General features: G+C 53.1%; 1 protein-coding gene across 2 annotated transcripts in view; it reads left to right on the plus strand.

Annotated features, from left to right (window-relative positions):
• The first annotated feature begins 3,229 nt into the window (after positions 1 to 3,229).
• GRIK4 (glutamate ionotropic receptor kainate type subunit 4) overlaps positions 3,230 to 15,086 on the plus strand; it is a 125,030-nt gene continuing 113,173 nt past the window's right edge. For both annotated transcript variants that reach the window (XR_016459542.1, XM_090123367.1), the window contains exon 1: positions 3,230 to 3,311. The gene's annotated coding sequence lies outside the window, so the exon portion shown is untranslated. The remainder of the gene's footprint in view (positions 3,312 to 15,086) is intronic.

Consider the following 15,086-nt stretch of genomic DNA (forward strand, 5'->3'; position numbering starts at 1 on the left):
ATGGGTGCTGGGTGGGATTTGGAATTGGGATATGCAGTCCATGTCCCACTTGCATACCCCACTTGTCTGTAGGCAGCCCTTCAATGCAGCTCAGCATCACCAGTCATCACTATTAAGCCTTGCTGGACTAATTTCTTCCCCTGCAGCATCACTGCTAGGCTGAAGGCTGCAGCTTTGTGTCACCATCAGCCTTGCTGGGCTTCCATGGGGGTTTGCTCACAGGGCACAGCGCTGGTGGTGATGCTGCAGTGCAGGAGCAGAGTTCTCCCTTCTGCTTTTCCTTTCCTCCTGCAGTAAGGCTGTGAAGTTTCTGGAGAGGTTGCTGTATTATAATTGGTAATCAGAGCCCTATTATTCTTTCCTAATGATGCTGCTCGTGTTTTGCCTGTTTGAATGTTATTTTATATATTCCCTTTATTGCACTGCTGTAAATAAATGATCACACGTAAACAGCTGAGCTTCTGCTTGCCGCCTCCTGCAGCCTGTGCCCTTGAACCCACACTGGATCTGCCAACAAATCCCCATGGCAATGCCTGGAGGTCCAACAGCGTTGGCTGTGAGCTCTACCAGAACCATTTCAGGGCCTGAGAGGCTGCACTGTGCTTTGGGATCGTGGCACGTGGGCAGTGCTGACCTGGTGATGCATTCCTGTGCCATCCATCTCCTGCTTGTCCCAGTGGAGCTTCTCCCTTGGGTGTCCCACAGCATTTCTCTCTCTCTGGGGACACCTATGTAGCCTTTACCTGGAGCGATTGGCCTCTCCTTGTTGCACCCCCATTCATTCCCAGATTGCTCTGTGGGTTGAGTTCAGCCAACCCCTTTCAGCTCCATTCCAACACAAGCCTACATCCCTTCCATTTTATTCCAGGAGCTTTTCTAAATGACCTTTTATGGACTGGTCAATACACTTCAGGTAGTGATTGCTTCTCTTCCCCCCAAATATTTCAGCACCCCAGCAGTGCTCCTGCCCACCTCTGCTCCGTGCAGCGCCATGCAGCTGCAGCTCATCACTGGGCTCTCGGTGCAACCAAGCACCCAAAATATCTCCGCCGCTTTCTTGCAGCAGTTTGTTTGTTTCCAGATGTCTGCGGCTCATTCAACGTGAAGTATTTTCCCCCCATCAATATTTTCAACCTCCTTGTTGATATTTACTCAGCACTGCTGAATAAACGGCGCTAAGTGGAGCTCCATGGGTAGGAGAGTACATCTGCGTTCTGTTGGCCCTCTGGAGGCTTTGCAGTCATTTATACAATCTGGGTTTATCGTCAATGAACGCATTTCCTACCTCTTTCTCTCTGATTTCTTTATGGGTGTCCCCTCATTGGAGGCTGCATGGGGCTGTGAGCAACCTGGTCAAGCAGGAGATGTCTCTGCCTATAGCAAAGGGTTGGAAGGACCACTGGGTTGGAACGGGATGAGCTTTGAGGTCCTTCCAACCCAACTCATTCTATGCCTTAGCAGGCAGGATGGGCCACGGCTTTGTCTTTTTAGGGTGGTTTCTTTCTTCTTCGCTCTCTTTTCATAATTATTTCTCACCTGAAAGTCTCTCAAATCTTCTGCTCTCGCTGCCTTTCAAAGAGAAGTTCGTTTGTTTTCATCTGGGCTTTTCAAGGGGCTGCTTTTATTTTTCTGTCGGTGTGCAAAGAGAAGAAACGCCCTTTGGTGGTGGCAGTTGTGGGGGAGAGAACACGAAATGAAAGAGCTCTGCAATCCCAATGGGGGTCAGCACTGCAAGCTATCAGCATGACCTTCAGCCCTGTCGTCACAGAGGTGCATCGCAGAGGGCTCTGTGTGGAGGGGGAGCATCCCACAAATCCTCACTGGGACCATGGATGTCGTTCTGCAGTGCTTGGTGAAGCAATTTGCAGCCTCACATTGGGCCGAGCAACAGGAGAGAGCAGATGAGGTTGGAACCTCAAACTCAGAAGGAGGAGAAGGGGAAGAGGAGAGCGTGGCTCAGCCCATCCCATTGACAGTGACTGGGACTGCTCCATGCAGTGCTCAGCCCTGAGCCCATCGCTGGCCTAACAGTGGGACCTGGAGGGATGTAGCCATAAATGGAAAGGAAACACAGCTGGGATGCAGGGAAGCGTTGTGCTGGGCTGGGAATGAGGGGTGCCAGGATGGCCGGGTGGGCCATCTGCAGAGGGGGATTGCTCACAGAGCGATGAGCTGTGGCTGTTGTCCTGCAGGGATTGATGTGTAAGGGATGAGCTCGGAGCTCCTGTTCCCTGCGTGCCCTGTGAGCAATCTGTCTCTGGAGCAGAGGCGGTTTTTTTTTTTTTTTTCTTCTCTTGTGAAGTTGATTCTGTTTCTCTTTCATCCCAGCAGGAGGGGAAGATGAATTTCTGTCAAATGAGAGTTCATTGCTCCAAATGCAGGAGTCCAGCTAATAGATGGGTTAGAAGCTTTGTTTTTCTCGCTTTTAAAAAACAAACAACCAAACTGGGAAACAGAGCTGCAGTACAGCAGAGGAGGATGGAGCAGTGCAGGACATCGCCTGGGAACCGACCCTGGTGCAACACTCCTGGTGCCCTATGGCTGAGGAATGCTATGGGACAGGTCCGACCCACCCCACTCCTGGCTCCCAGCACGGTGGGATGTCTCTTCATGGAGATTTCAGGAGCAGTGTGCAGGTGCATCTCACCCCGTGCTCCCAAGGCAGGGTAGAAGCCAGTCCTTGGGCAGGGCTGGGGTCAGGAGGGGCTGTAAGGCCTCTTCCAACCCAAACTATTCCATGGTTCTGTGATTCCATGATGTGTGGGGAGAAGTGGGGCTGTGGGTGATAGGAGTGAGACCCAAAGCAAAAAATGAGGTGGGATCTGCGGGGAGAATCACAGAATCACATCTGTGGGGAGAAGACAGAGCCCTTCTGGATATCAAACATTCCTCCCAGGAGTGCTGAATCTGGGCTTAGGAAAACCAATCCCCTTTGGAAGCAGTGCAATCCTGCATCCCTCCACCCTCAGCTCCCTGCATCCCATCTTCCTTCATCCCTCTGTCCCTGCACTGCTCCCCATTGCCCCACCTTCCTCTTCATCCCTCCCTCCCATTTCTGAGCCCTCTCTCCGTCCCATCCCATCCCTCTGCCCCTTCCTTTACCTCCCATCCCATCCCATCTCCATCCTACTCCCCATTCCCCCGCCCCTTCCCCTCATCCCATTCCATCCCACCCCTCCGCCCTCCCCCTGCCCCTCACCCCCACCCCCCCCACGCCGCCCCCCGCCCCCTGCACTTCCCCCGGTGGCCGCTGGGGGCCCCGAACAGGCGAAGCGGACCCGGAGCACCGCGGGCAGAGCCGCGCCGCGCAGGTAGGAGCCGCCCGGGGGGGAGCGGAGCGGGGCGGGCAGGGGGGGCAGCGCCGGGGGGTGCCCACATCGGGGGGGAACCGAAGTTCGGAGAGCGCGGTGCGGGGAGGCGGGCGATAGGGGGGTGGTGATGGTGATGGTGGTGGTGGTCCGGGGATGCTCCGCGCTCGGTGGAAAGGGAGATGCTCCGCGTGGCCGTTGTTCTCAGCCTTCGGACGGGAAAGAGAAGGAGCGGTGTTGCGGAATGCGCGGCGGCGGAGTTGGGCCGGTGAGCGGCGAAGGGTGCGCGGCGACGGCGGTGGTGTGCGCAGCCGTGCGGGTTGGTGCTGTGCGGGTTGGTGCTGCGCGGACCGCGCCGGGCGAGCGGCGCTGCTTGGGGGTAACGGAGGGAACCGTGCGGAACCCCCCCAGCACCCGATCCCGGGCCCAACTTCACTCCTTGCCGCTCCGCCCGAACTCCGGCAGAGCGCGCCGTGCCGTGCCGTCCCCAGCCGCCGTCGGGGGCTCCGTCCCCGCTGAACCCTCGTAGGTGTGACCCTCGGGACCGTGACCTCACGTCGGCTGCGCTGCGGCGAAGCGGTGCCGGGGAACCCGCAGCCTCCCTGGGGCCTTCCTCCCCAGCTCCGCTGTCGGGCTGAGCCGTGTCCCCGAGCCTCGGCTGCACCGAGCGGGCACCGAGCCTTCCCCGCTCCCCTCCTCCCCCCACCCGGGGCGGTAGTGGGGCCGCAGCACCATCGTTTGAGCATCCCCGGTGTAAAACCAACACGGCACCGCGTACCGAACGCCGTGTGCCCGCAGCTGGGAGCGCGATGTTCGGTGCTGCTTTGCTTCTGTCGCTTCGCTTTGCACTGGAGCAGCGGTGGGCTCGGTGGGAGGCGGCTGCAGTGAAGCTCCCGCAAGTGTGAGGCGTTTGTGTGCGTGCGTGCACGGGGACCTCCGGGGTGGAGGAGTGATGCTCAGCCTTTCCCCATCGGTTTCCATTTCGGGTTGGGGCTGCTGAGCGCAGCCACAAGTTGGGAAAGTTCTGTGCGTGGCTCCTTTGGTCTCATAGGGGTTTAATTCCTTGTGTTCGGTGTTAATTAGTGCCCGAGGTTGGGAGCTGGGTTGGGGATATTGGGTCTGCTGGGAGAGTGGCTGCGTGCAGTGCTGGAGCTCTGCTCTGTGCCATAGCTGTGCTGGGAGCAAATGGCCCAGGGGAATCAATTGGGGAGGGGTGTATGGGGGCTAGGGGAGGACTCAGCCCCTCTGTGCTGGGTGTGCAAAGCTGGGGGTGCATTCAGGGTGGGAGCAATGGGGAGTGAATGGGGTGGCCAATATCTGAAGGCCGGGGAGCAGTGGGTTTGTGCTGTCACTGTGCTGTACTGGTGAGGAGAGCTCGCTCCTCCAACAAACTTCCATTTCCTCAGGTCTGGGTTAAGTTAATTTTGCATGCAGGCGGTGCTGAGGGCACGCAGCTGGGCAGTGCCCTTAGTGAAGGCCTGGGGACGTGGCTGGGCTGTGCATATCGATTCTCACCGTCTTTAGGGGGAGATCTTCATGCACAGCACAAGTTAGGGCCGAATTCTGTTTCTTTCTCCTGCTTCTGGGCAGCCTGGCAAGCATTCCTGTTGTTATTGGGAGCAGCAGGGACAGGGCTGGGTGTGAACATGAGTGAGAGGCTTGGGGGGAGCTCAGCTGGGATTCTCTGCACACACATCCCTATGGGTGGGCTGCCCCAGCACCTGTTGGCTGCGGTGCTGCTGGCTGCTTGAAGCTTGCTGTGCTCTATGGGAAGCTTCATGGTGGGGTCAGCAGTGTCACAGCAGTGTTTGGGGCTGTGGTGAGGGGCAAAGGGCAGCTGCTGTGTCAGGACATCCCCGTGTGCTGTACATCATTGGTGATTGAGTGGTTTAAGGTGGTAGTAATGGAGTGCAGATGTTGTTCTGTAGGTCAGAACGGTGCAGCTAAGGGCCCCAAGTAAATAAAGTGGTGATAACAGGGATGGCTCCATCCCCCTCCTTGCTGCTGCCACCAAGGCAGGGACCCCAATGGAGCTGTGCCACAGCAGGAGGGGTTTTGCCACGGGATGCCTTTACAAACCTGAAGCAGAGCACAGCAATCGGGCAGATGGGGCTAATTAGCTCTGAAGTTGCTGAATGGGGCTGATCCTGGGGGTCAGATTGCCCTACCTTATAGAGGATGGACTTACAGCAGTGAACCTTCCTAATGCTGCTGCAGGTCGGAAGCTTAACAAAATGGGGGCTGAGGATGTACCCGCAGACCTAATTATGTTGATTTCCTCATTAGGTTCTGCCAGTGGTCTATTTCTGGGAAATAAATAGCAGGATGTGGGCAGTAAACAGCGGTGGGGGGCAGAGCGGTGCCAGCTTCCCTGGTTAAGAAAACGGGAGCATAATGGAGGTTATGGGGCTGCGCATCCCCCCAGCGGTCCCTGTGCCCCTCCCGGCGTCCGGAGAGCGGCTTCTATCGCTGCTCTCCTGATGCCTGCAGGATTGATTTGCATCCTTAGTAAGGGAGAGAGAGCCAGGCGTGTAGGTTTTGTGCTCTGCTCCTCCCCGCCCGCTTCCCACTTCGTTTGGCTCGCTCGGCATCTGCACGGTGATGTGGAAGCAGCGCGGAGGAGCTCCGTCGCGGCCGTATTGCATATGTATGAGCGAGAGGAGCGGATCACACCGGCAATCCCAAGCTGGTTTACGGCTAATGGAAATTCTGCCCTGACCCCATAACCGTCGCTCTGCGGGGCTTTGCAATGAGTCTGCAGAAATGCATCCCCAGGCACAAAGAAGCCTTGTGAGCTTTGGGACCCCGTGGCACCCGTTTCCCACGTGCTGCACTCCTTCAAGATGTTGCTGTTGCTGTAGAGCAGTTCTTCTCTTGGTCTGTCACATTGAGGGCAGGGAGGGATGGGATTTTTGCTTCTCCTTGTGTGAGATTTGGGAACATCTGGTGCGTAATCTCTTCTCCTATAGACCGAACAACATTGGGGGCAGAGATGGTGCTCGTGTTCACAGAGCATCTGCTGCTCTCCAGGTTCCATTCATCACTGCCTCGCAGCTCTGCGTTGTCGTTCACGCCGAGGGGAAGTGGGTGTGAAGTGGAATAATAATGTTTCACACTTCCTTTGCACTGGGTTTGACATCCGACAGCGCTGTAACCCGTCAGAATGGGAGTAATGTGGTTGCAAGCCGAAAAAAATCATGTACAAATGGTCAGGTCTGCTGATCTTAGAGGTGTTTTCTGGTCTCAGTGATTCTATGCAATGACAATTTAATTACACATGTTGAAAAAATACCACTGTTGTCAACCCTATCAGTGCCAAATTGGAAGCCAAGGTAAGATTTCTGGGTTCTAACTCAGGATCTCTGCAGTACAACACCTTTAGACCAACGTCAGTGGGAATATGAGCTCAGTGTTGGCTGTCAGCGTTGTATTTCCTTAAGGAAACCCTGTAGAAAGAATTCAGTGCTACCTGAGATTCTGTGCTTGAGAAATGGGTGCTTTGGTTTTAGGCCAACTGGACCTCCCAGGGGTCCTTAACGTAACCCGTTGTGCTGTGATCGGGGCTGACATGGCTTTTGTTCTGCTCCTGCTGAGTGTTAAACAAGATTTAAGTCCCCTCAGTCACTATTTAGTTATTGAGGAGCGTCGCAGCCGCCACAAATGCAAACAGAACTGTCTGGATGTTTGTTTATGCACACATCATTAGGAAGTCTGTGGGAAAAAAAAAAAAAAAGGCAACGTTCCGGTCTGTTAGATAATTAATCTGCATTTTAAGAATTGTCGAAAGACGTATTTGCAAGCTAGTCCATTGAGCTGCTATCTAGTCAATAATCCCATATTTAATGGTCCCTAAGAATGTATTTCCATAATGCGCTGCAAGCAGTGGAGAAATCTGCATCCTGTTTGTCTTCGGATGTCAGCGCTCGCGCATCTTCCACAACAAATCTTTTTCTGATGATGGGTGGAACATCCGGACGCGTTGGCTTCTAGCTGCTGTGGGGAATGGGGAGGGAGAGGGTGGTGGAAGCAAACCTGTGGCTCTGCATCCCTCCTGGTGGTTCCTTGCTGGCACTGGGTGCTGAGCTCTGGCTCTGTGCACGGCCTGGAATTGCAACACGTGGTTGGGATTTGGGGTCCGTGCGACCCAACGTGTGTCATCGAGCTGAGGTGGCACGCGTGGGTTTGAGGATGGCTGTTGGTGTTGAGTCAAGATATTGGTTATTTATGGTGGAAAAAGGCAAAACGCGCAGACGGCCCCAGTGGTGCTCAGTTACAAATCCCTGCTAATGAGAGCGGGGAGCAGAACCCACACCTGGAGAGAGGCAGTGCTGGGAGCTGCTGCCAAGGTGAGGAGCCAGAGCTTAATTTCATTATCTTATCAATAACGAGCTGGTCCTGGCGTGGTGTGAATTCTCGGGGAGTGTTAGTGCTATCTTTGGCAGTCTGAGCAGAGAAATAATGAATACGAGTAGGAAGAGCATTGTGTGCAGCCCTGGTATCTGTACCTTAAAAATTATGTCGGCGAACTGGTAAGAGATAAGAGCTACAGGAATAATTTGGGGCCCATAGAGTGTGTGGGAGAGGCTGGGGCTCATCTCTGCCCTGTAATGAGGAGAGGGTTTAGGGGGGATTTGAGTGCTGGCTGTGAATACCTGACCAGAGCAGGAGCTAAGGCACCACGGCAGGGCATGGCTCTGTGAGTGCTCCATCAATTGTGATGAGGAGAAAGGCATGTTTTATGTTTGTGCAGCTTTGTAGGTAGGCGCAGGAGCAAATTACCCAAGGCTGGGTAGATTGGCCGTTTTTAAATTGAAATGATACATCTTGAGGAGCTGCTGGAGGTGAACCGCGGAGTGTGGCGGTGCGGTATGGAAACGCTCAGCACGAGGCAATAGCAAATAAAACAAAGTTCTGAATACGGTCCTTATTGTCCTTCACATCTTTTAATGATGTCATTAATATCTTCTTTTCTTGAGAGAAAGAACAGAATCCACCAGCACCGTGCTCGTGTTCTGTTCCTTTGGGCAGTGCTGTACAGCAGTCGCCCATTTCTTGGTGCAGTGGGCAATGCTGGGTTGCTCATCTTCCTCCTCTGACCATCTTCACCAAGCTTCCTCCCTCTTCTGCTTTATCTTCCTGCTTTATGAGGGAGAGCACCGTTTTCTCAAACACCTTTTTCTTAAGCTGTAGCTGTTAATTGAGTGCTCACTGATCGCCTGTCGGCGCAGCGGTGAGCTCTGCTGCTCCCCTCCTGGATGGTGGCTCAGTGCTGGTAACACAGCAGAGCTGCTCTGGCACCACTCAGAGCCTTTGTTGTTCGTATTTTTTCCTCCAGCATTTCCGTTTTTGCTGGCAGTATAATTAGCACCATCTCCTCCTCTTGGAGTGATCTCAGCTCGTGCCATCCTTCTCCTCGAGTGCTGTAATGCACCTCATCCTTCATGGCCCTTAAGTGGCCCGAGACAAGGATTGAACCCTTGAGCTCAGCCCTGGAGCTGTTTCCTGCCTGGATTTAGGGACCTGATTGTCTGGCTGGATTTAGGATCCCAGCTTTCCCTGAAATTGCTTCATCCATTAGAGGTTCTTTGTTGCTGAAGGTTCAATTATGGAAGTGAATAGTGCTTTATGGGAATAGGGAAAGAGAGAAACCAAAGCCAATGTCATCCCCGGGGTCTGGTGGAGCTCCTCATCCCCACATCCTCTGCACGCAGCACAGCCCTATAAAACCCAGCACTGGTGATGCTCCTCGTGTAGGAGAATGCAATGCAATGCAGTCACTGCTTGTTCTCCCAAAGGACGAGGCTCGTGGCACAGCATGGGATGGCTGCATGGCTTTGCACACCCCGTGGCTTTGGGATCACCGTTGAGCTGCGGGATGGGCAGGAGATGCTCTGCAGCCATCAGCTGCTCTTTGGTATCGTTCTGCTGTGTGTTTGGTGGGCTCGAGTGCTTCTGAAAGATTAATTAACCCCGGGTGAGAGACGATGATCGAACGTTTGCATAGGGGGGAGGGAGATGAATATTCTTGCTGCCGCGCTGAGTGTGTTTAAACTTCTGCTTTTGGCTCGTCTGACTTGGAGGAGCCTCTGACTAGCAGAAATGATGGAACAATTTATTTTGGATGATGAATTAGGAGAATATAGCTCATACACCCAGAATACGGCGTTTTCAATCACATCTTCATTGCATTGGTAAGGGGAAGGAAGGGGGGGGGGGGAAGAGATTTTCATATCTTGACATGTTTATCCTTTGGAGACTGAGTCAATTATCGTATTGTAGGAGAATTCGTTCCGTAGTGCTCGGATCTCAGGGAATGTCTCTGTGTCAAGAGGAGGATCGTGCAGGGTTTGTTCTGCCAGTGGGGAGATGGGGAGGAGAGCACAGCTAGGAGAGATCTGCAGGTGACATCCAGGAATAGGAAAACGACTTATAGGAGACAGGAGTTAGAGCTGCTGAGGCCTGTGACTAAGCTGCCACGAGGAAGGCAAGTTGTCCTCAAATACTCCTTTGCTTCGATTTTGGGCTGCTGGGGACGCTGTGGCACATTGAGCTCTGGCTGTGCTCCTGAGCATTGCTTTGTGCTCCGTGTGCTGTGATTACTGGCGGGTGAGGAGGTGTCAGCACAGCTCTCTCCTCAGTTGTGCCGAGCAAATCTCCAGTCCCAGCAACAGAAATACCTGAGTCCATTTTGCAGACATCGGCGTTAATGCAGTGCAGCTGACACGCTCCATTTGCTTGCATAAATGCAGCTCTTCAAGCTGTGCATATGCTCCATAGAGCTGCTACCCCTCACCTTTCCTTCTTGCGATGGCAGCGGCTGGAAGGCCGTTCCTGGACACCTCAGGCAGTGTCTGTGTGTTTGCACATATGTCAGGACCAGAAATGCACCATTTCCAAGCTGCTGTGTGACACATCCCTCCCGACAAAATGTTCAAAATGCAGTTGTGCAGATGGAATTTTCGAGCTTGGCTCAAGCGCTCCTGTTTCTGCAGGTTTGTTTACGTGGAGGTTTTGATTTTCCCATTATTGAGGTGGTTATGTTTTTATAGCATTGCATTACTCACAGGTCCCTTTTATTCCCTTCCAGTTTGCCAGCCGTGTTTAACGGAGAGTTTTGCCGCAGCCCTTTGGTGGAGCAGAGACTCAACCGAATGGAAAGGGGTCTTCTCCTTTCCCTTTCCCACCACCAGAATGTCGTGCTGGAGGGTTGGTTGGGGCACAAGCCTTTTCTTGGGGCAGTGGCATAGGGTTGGTTTTATTCCCATTATTAGGCTGTGTGTGCTGATGAAGAGTTCCACTCTAGGAAAGGAGCGAATCTCTTGGTGAAGCGTTGAGCTTTGATGACAGTTGCACTGGATGATCTTAGTGGTCTTTTCTGACCTTTGTGATTCTATGAGCTTTCATTCAAGTGTAAGCATGGAGCACTGAGAACATCAGCAGCCAACCTGGCTTGGTGGCAGAGCTGCTTTGCTGGACAGCTCTGCCGTGCCATGGAGATGTGAGTTTTTGGGGAACCCCAGAGTGGGGTGCAGTGCGTTGTGTATTTGTGTACCTGGATGTTCCCACTGAGACAGCTGGGTTGGAGTTTTAATTCACTACACCTTTTTGTTATTTATCTTTCTTCCACGTTTTCTTTCTGAACTTTGCCCCGTGGGTGGAACAGTCGTTAACCTCGTTAGAGCATCCAAAACCTCTAATTATTGGGGGAATGGCTTTCAGAGGATGGAAATTATCCAGCCAGCTGGTGTGCATGTGTGCGTTGGCCCTTCATTTTTCCCTGCGTGAGGATACATCTATTTAATTTAAACAACATAAGTGACATATATATATGTTATATGCCACGTGTGAGCGCGGTGTGATCGCTGTGCCTGGCGGTGTGTGTGCAGGTGCACACGTGTGTGCTCATGGCATGTGGTCACTGCAGCCCAAGAGCTCGGAGTTGCTTTGTATTTGGGGCATAGTTCTTTTGCATCAGAAATGAGGTAACGTGGAATATTTGTAAAAGAGTCACATGGAGCCACCGGGAGCCGTTAGTCAGCGGCTGTGGGAAGGCGCCGGCCCTAATGATGACAGGGGAAAGTTCTTTATGGGGTCTGGGAGCAAAAGGCAAAGAACAAATGGGTACAGCCTGCAGAGGCAGAGGGTGAATCCATCAGGGGGTGGCTGCGGATAGCTGTGGTGATGGGTTAGGGCTGTCCCATCCTTCTTGGGCAGAAGGAGAGGGAAGGTTGAAGGAACCAAAGGGAGATAAAGCACTAGCCCAGGGGTGTGTAACAGAGCAGGAACATCACCCTGTGGCTGTTGCTTCTCTGGGGGCCGTGAGATGGGCTCAAAGCAACTGCCTCTTCGGGTACCTGGATCTGTGCGCAAGGATGGCTGTGAGAAATGGAACCTTCAGAGAGGGGCTCTTTGTGGTTGCTGCCTGGGCAGTTAATAGGCAGAGCCCCAGTCAGTGCCTTGTAGCTGTGCCGTATGTGTAGGTTGGGATGGCAGTGCAGGGGTGGCACAGTTCTGATCTGGGCAGTTGAAAGGAGGTGGCCCATCAGCGCTGCTCTGTGATGTTTGATTTATTAAACTGTGGGAAGCTGCTGTCATCTCAGCGCTGAGCCCCACAGGAATCCAAGAGAAGCAGTCGCAAAGAGAGGGAATGGGCTCTTCTCAACAGAATCAGAAATTGTGGTGAGAAAAACCAAGGCCGGGCATCAGGCAGTGCTGCTGAGTGGCAGAAATAGTGAGGCACTAAGATAGATGGCTGAGGAGGGTCCCTTCCAACTCAAATGAGACTAGAAGAAGTGGGACCAAACTTTTCCATAACCAACTGCTTTTGTTCCGTATGGATGCCTCTGTGCACCTTCTGCTCCCCACAGAGCACGACCCTCTTTACAGCCAAACTCTGTGGAAGTCAGGGTGGGTTTTATATGGAAATGTATCTTAAAGCTTTTAGGGCCCCTAGAAATGGGGCAGTGCCTGGCTCCTGCTCCCCAGGTGAGGGAGATCGTGGGATGCTGACGGATGGCAGCCTCTGTCTGATGGCTGTGTTTGCCCTCAAAGCACAAATGATGTCCTCTCTGCTTGAGACAACCGCTTCTGTTTGACCTTTGGTGTGCCAGACCACTACGGAAGGAGACCTCACTGTGTTCTATTTCAGGCTGAAGGTTGTTCACCTGTCATCCCCTTACAGCCACCGCATTGGGTTGTTTGTCCACGTCTCGGATGGGGAAAAACCCCTTGGCAGAGCTGCATTGCAGCTCTGGGAGTGCAAGGCAGGTTCTTGGGGTGAGGTGACAGCGGGGTGTCCTCACTTCTGCAGAGATGGAGCATCCCCAGCAGGTGCTGGGAACGATTCTGCATCTCCAGGGGCCACACGCTTTTGCTCAGAGGGAGATTTTGGGTGCTGGGATCCCTCATCTGTGCCCCCGGTGCCACTGGGGACTGAGCAGTGCCAGCCATCAGCCCCGTCCCTCCCTGCAGCGTGGCCCTGGCAGCTCCAGCCCTCGGTTACTCTGGCAACTCGCAGCGATCAGGCAGCACCGAGCAGCTGAATTCAGCCCCTTGTTCCGGGGAAAATGCTCTCATTGAAGGCGAACCCGAGCGAAACCCTTCTGCCTTCATCCCAATGAATGGCGCCGACACCCATCCGTGTGCCTCGTGGTGGGGAGAAGGCGTGTGGGGATGGGTGGGTGGGGGGTATCCCAGAGGGGAGAGCAGGGAGACGTCACCGAGAAAGGAGCTGGGAATTGTGCCCTCGTCCCATTGGAATAAAGGAAGTCTTGCACAGCACTGCCTGTAGTCAGCTTAAAGCGGTAACAAAGCCATTACGGCGCTGGGGATGTGCTTTTCTCTGGGATGGAAGGAGCTGCCCAGAATGATAATTGGGTCTTTTTTCATTTTTTAAGGAGCTAACAGGCTACTGCACGAAGTAATTAACTGGACAGATGGGGACGGCAGAATTTGTAAACGTCGACAGCAACAAGAAGGCGCGTTTTGGGAAAGGCCTTGTGTCAGCAGAAGGGCTGCGCATCGGGGCGGGCGTTGGGAAAGCAGTGAAATTAATGGGACTTCTTAAAAAATTAATAACGTTCACAGCTGCATCCAGTTCAGGTGTGTGGTGGTGGTGGCTGCGAGGAGGGGGTAGAAATGGAGGGATTGGCTCTGCACCTCCCTGTTTGCGTGTGTGTGTCCTTTGTAAAGGGGATGTTCCGTGCCACGTGTGTGATGGGGCTGAAATAAATACAGCTGCTCTGCACCAAGTCCCACCGGTGTGATTTGTCTGTGCTAAACCAGAGCAGGGTGCTGGCGGTGGCTACAGTTGTGTCAGTTTGTCCATCCGTGAGGGATGGACATCCAGCACCAGGGGACACAGCAGGGATGCGTGGTTTGGGTTGTGAATGTGTGCCCTGCTTGTGGCAGTGAGTGAGAGCAAAATGGTTTTGTTGGTGGGCCCAAGGAAGATATCTCCATCCCTGGAGCTGCTCAAGGTCAGGTTGGATGGGGCTGTGGGTGAGCTGACCTGGTGCCTGATGGAGTTGGAACAACCAGCCCATGGCATAGGGTTGGAGCTGGATGATCTCTGAGATCTGTTCCAACCCAACCATTCCACAACTCCTCCCTTCTCAGCACAGCCTCTTCCTTCCCTTTAATTAACATGCAGGCCTTGGGACAAGTTGCACAACTGCAGAAGCAGTTGGGGATGGGGGGAGAGGCTGCTGAAAAAGGCTTTGTGTGAACGTGGCGAGCTCTAATAGAGCAAAACACGACAGGCACGTGTGTGTCTGCTGAATGGTAATGACCCTTCTGAACCACTGCCTGGGGGGGGAATGGAAAGCACTTAACAGATCAAACACTGTCAGGGAAACAAGAGCAACTGTGCCCAAATCGGGCTTGGCTAATCAAGGTAACTCGTTTATGGGATTGTGATTAGAGCTTTCAATACTCTGATGGCAGAAGCACCTTTCCTGGGGTTTGTGCTGCTGCTTTCCTTTCTCTGCTCCTTGGAGAGGTGCCCCGCTGTTCCCCCCCCCTTGAAAAAGTTTGCAGTTCAGTTCCAAAAGTGGATTGTTTTGATTAATTGGGAATGATTTTTAAAAAGTTGCACCAGGAAAGGTCGTGTTTTTTTTTTTTCCCAATTTTTTTTTTTTTTTTTTTAGAGTGTACCTGTGGTCTCTGTGCCAGCAGTGAGCCCACGTAGCACAGTGTCTGCCTGCAGACCTGCTTGCTGCAAGATATCCTTGAGCTCAAAGTCATCCAGATTGGGCGCTCGCGGGGATGGCGAGAGAATGAGAACTGCAGAGAGCAGGGGTTATGCAGTCAAGATTTTCTTCTTCTTTTTTTTTTTTTTTATTTTGAAAGGATTGAAATATTTCTGATACTGGACACGGCAAAGGCTGGGCGTAAATCACCTCTGGGACAAGTTAATCTGTTTTTCTTTGCAAGTTCTTTCGAATCCTGATTTGGTGGGTGCAGGCCTGGGACTCGCTCGTCTTCTGGAGCCATTTATAAACTTTGATGGTGATCTCTTGGCTTCCTGAAACTGAGCTCCAGCAAAGCCCTCTCAGTGGGGCCACTGGACTCCATGTTGGCAATGAGCTGAGGAAGCAGCATCTCCCAGTCCTTTTCAGCCTTGGCAGCAGCAAAGCCAGCATATAGCAAACCGTGTTGTGAATGGATTGTCTGCAATTAGTTAATTCCTCGTGCTCCTCTTATGGGAACAGCCTCCAGTCATTTTGAGGTGACTTTGCTGTTAAGAGGTGATGCAAACAGATGGAGGTCCCATTCATC

Source organism: Phasianus colchicus, chromosome 23 (assembly GCF_987193195.1).
Source record: "Phasianus colchicus chromosome 23, bPhaCol1.hap1.1, whole genome shotgun sequence".
NCBI classification, from domain to species: domain Eukaryota; kingdom Metazoa; phylum Chordata; class Aves; order Galliformes; family Phasianidae; genus Phasianus; species Phasianus colchicus.